The following is a 4,045-nucleotide window of genomic DNA, read 5'->3' as shown; positions in this document are numbered from 1 at the left end:
TGGGCAAACGTATGCCACAAAAAAATTTTGAATTTTTTCATATTGGGGGGCTAGTGTGAAGTTGGCTCTCGCAAAAATTGATTTGCGTATAACTTTCGAACCAGAGAGGGGGCAAACAAAAATAGGGGGGGTGCGACCGTCTTAAGCATCTGTACTGGAAGTGACTCGCGCGCCCCAAAACGCGATGCAAAAAGAGCAATTTTTTTCAAAAAAAAGATTCCTGCTTTTAACGCTACCCAGAACCACGGCAAGGACGTAGCAGGATAAAGGTTCCGGTTTTTGCTTTTTTGTTTTTTTTCTTTTTTTCCTTTTTTTGTTTTTTTAAATATATTTTTATATTTTATACTTTTGAATATATATATTGTCACGCGCTCCCGCGGGATAGATAGTTCGTGCGAGCGCGGATCAAAACGATAAGGTGGAAATCGCGTAAGATTTCTGGAGGGAGAATGACAGCCCTCCGGATTTCGTCCCTTCGGCGACCGACAAGGAGCAGCGACGCAAAAATTGGGCACCAGACGTGCTCGGCGGCACGTCACTCACAAAACGCGAATTTACTGCAATAGCACGACAAACGAAATGCAATTGCTCCCAACGATACCCGAAATCCACGAACGGACGCTGCTCCCCAAGGTCGATCGCGCGAGGGCCGGCCGGCTCTACCTAACGGTAGAGGGGTAGGGCGGAACTAAAGGCGAGCTAGGCGACGGACGGTAGGATGGTGCGGGCCGGGCGAAAGAATCCATACTCCAGATTAGAGAATGAAAATAACAATAAGGTCGTTTATTAACCGCGTAGCAAGGCGGTAAGAAACAGTGGGAGATAATACACAGTTCGATAATAGCAAAAAAAAGATAATAGAAATGAAAAGATTCGCGTGGCGTTATTGAACGCAGGTAATTATACGGTGCAATAAGTTCCGGCGTAACAAAAAAAAGGAAAAGAAACAGCTCAAGAAATTCGGCCGGTAACTAGGAACGCAATTAAAGTCTGGAACGGCGCGATAGTACAATGAAAACGTGGCTCGGTACGACGCGAGTACCGAGGTCTAACGACAGTCGACAATCTCGATCGCAAATTCACACGTTGGACGCGCAGGCAAAAACGAAAAACAAATATAACATTACTTAAGCCGAACGTGACGGAATTGTACGCGATAACACAAATTAATACGACGGGGAGTACTCGCAATTCGAGTACTCGCGCACTTACGATAACGCTCGCACACAAGTGTGCGAGAGCTTTGCGGCTCACTCGCGGCGACGATCTCCGGGTGGCTCGATATACGATCCGCGGCACTCCCGATAGCTCACGGCACAATTCGATAAGAATTCTCGCGCTTGAGGACGGACGCCGGTACGCTAAACCAAATGAAAACTACGGAATACGCGTCGCCAAAGGGGCGCACGCGACGAAACTCTAACACGAAAATGGCGTTCCCGTCCGCAGAGAGCGAGTAGGATTCCCGATCCGCCCGTGGCTTTACACTTGATAAAGAGGGTCACCTCACCGACACGATCTCCTCCTCGTCCTCGCAGGCTCCTCCGGGCCGACAGCTGCCCGTCCTTCTCTCTATCTCTCTCGTCCGCAAAGGCGCTCGCTCGCTCGATCGCTCGCTCAATCCGTCCGCTCGCTTGCTAGTCTAGCACGCAAAAAGCGGCGTAGATCGCGCTCGATCCGCGATCGATGCCTGCACCCCCAGCCCGGGGATGCGCAACAACAAGTGGCGCAGTCGGCCGCGACCAATCACGGCGCCGCGGGGGTCCTGCCGCGGCACGGGCGTAATCAGGTGACTCGGCGTGTGGGCGCCTCGCGCCCTCGCGAGGTTGCCCTATATCCGGGATGTGGCGGCGTGGTATCAGATGGGCTCGTCCTTCGCCCTTGTATTCCGAGACGAGTTGGTCATCTCGCCCCGGCAGCTCGCGGCGATGGTCCCGAGCCCTGGGGAAATCGCCGGCCGTATTGCCCTTCGCGGGCCTCAGTTCCAACGCCCGCCTTCCCGGTCGCGCTCCTGGCAGATCTTGCATCCTGGCGCGTGGTCACGCGCTCCGCGTGTGCGCGCTCTGCCACCTGCTCGCCGCGTGCCCGGTGCGTGTCCCCTTAGCTCCGGCGCCAGGTCGCCTGTACTCCACGCACTCTTCCTGCTCAGTGGCCTTGGATTCCCTCCGCCGATGGTCCGGTGAGGTGTACATACAAGAGGTTCAAAGCAAATTAATAACAGCACGCGGTTTAAATTCGGGCCTCCCGGAGATCTCGGTCTCGTTTCGACAACGCGGCTGCCGGTCCGGCAAAAAGGGGGCGCGAACGCGCGCTTTGTGACGGCGGCGGGACGCTGCTCCGCCGCAGCGGACTGCGGCGTCACAATATATATATTTAATTTCTAAAATATATCACACATTGAAACACTATACTAACAATAAGATATAAATTCATTATATTAATTTAAGTATGTAATTATTTAATTAAATGTCAAAGACTCAAGGAGAGAAAAATAATAATACATTCAAAATAATAAACTTAAAATAATTTAATATAAAAAAACAGTATTAAATCTAAAATAAATTTCTTAAGTTTAAAGTTAAAAGAAACGACAAAAATAAAAAAAGTTTAATCCTGTGTTTGTTGTTTACGTTGCAAACGTTTCCTGAAAACATGTAAATTCAAATTTAAAATATATTGTTGTAATAAACAGACTTTAATAAAAACTTTCATTTCATACCAATATTTACTTACTCATCTTTATCATGTCGCAATTTTTCTTGTACAAACCATTTTGATATAACTTGCATAATTAGTTGATTATTTGCAGTTTCGAATTTGGAATTGACACATTCTAAAATAAATATTTTATGATTATTAGTATCAAATTAAATTTTTGGAAATTTGTAGAACTAACCAATAATTAAGTAATTAAATATTATACAAAATTTCTAATACATTTTAATTAATTCTTATTAATTAAGTTTTACACAATTTGAAATTTTCTACAAAAGAATATATAAATTTCTATAACTTATTTTTTTATAAAATATATAAATCAATTCAAAAATACATTTTTATAGTTTGTAACGATGCACCCCCTTAAAGAACGCATCGTTCCTACACACAAAACCTAGCAGGAACCGGGCGCAGCGCGCTCGGGTTATCTTTTTCGCCACCCAGCGAAGCGCTCGGGAAATTCACCCCACCGAGCACTCCTTTTTTTACAACCCTCCCGGAGATTACCGACGAGACGCGGAAACGTCCGAACCTGCGCCCGAGCGGGTATAAAAGCCGGGAGAACTTTCGACGAACACACTTCTCGCTTGACTCGCTACCCGCCAGTCCTCCAGAAGACCTTCCGCAAGCAGCTCGCACAACCGGAGTCGAGAGATAATTCTCGGCCTCCGCCTAGCGTTCTTAGACAGATCTGCTCCGGATCCTTCCTCGGGACGGTCAGCACCGGGGTCGAGAGGATTCTCGGCCTCAGCCAAGTGTATCTCGGCAAACCGTCTCCGACTTCTTCCTCCGGGACAGCCGAATCCAGGGGACTGAGAGAGTTCTCACTCCCCGCTGATAAAATACCTCAGCGGCGGATTCCCCCGACAAACAACGAGATCACCGATTCTTAGAATCGGCTCGGGCCACGCGCCCCCCTTCACCGCACACCGCGCTCACCAGGGACACTCGTCTCGCGCGCCGCGCTGCGCCGCTCCCCGCCTACCGCGCCTTCCGCGCGCCCACCGACGTCACGCGCCAGCACGTGCACAGCCGATGGGCATTAACCGGCGCTCGCGCTAACTTGTACATATGTATTGTGACGCCGCAGTCCGCTGCGGCGGAGCAGCGTCCCGCCGCCGTCACAAGGCGCGGGTTCGCGCCCCTTTTTACGGGACCGGCAGCTACATTGTCGATCTGAGACCGAGATCTCCGGGAGGCCCGAATTTAAAAAGCGTGCATGTGATTAATTTGCTTTGAACCTCTTGTATGTACCGCGGCACCTCACCGGACGGACGAGGCGACGAAGGAAGGGAGTTAAGGTCGCTGACGGCGGAACGAGCTTGGA

This window comes from Wasmannia auropunctata, unplaced genomic scaffold (assembly GCF_000956235.1).
Source record: "Wasmannia auropunctata unplaced genomic scaffold, wasmannia.A_1.0 LD336106.1, whole genome shotgun sequence".
In the NCBI taxonomy this organism is placed as follows: Eukaryota; Metazoa; Arthropoda; class Insecta; order Hymenoptera; family Formicidae; genus Wasmannia; species Wasmannia auropunctata.
Note: the sequence above shows the minus strand (reverse complement) of the source record.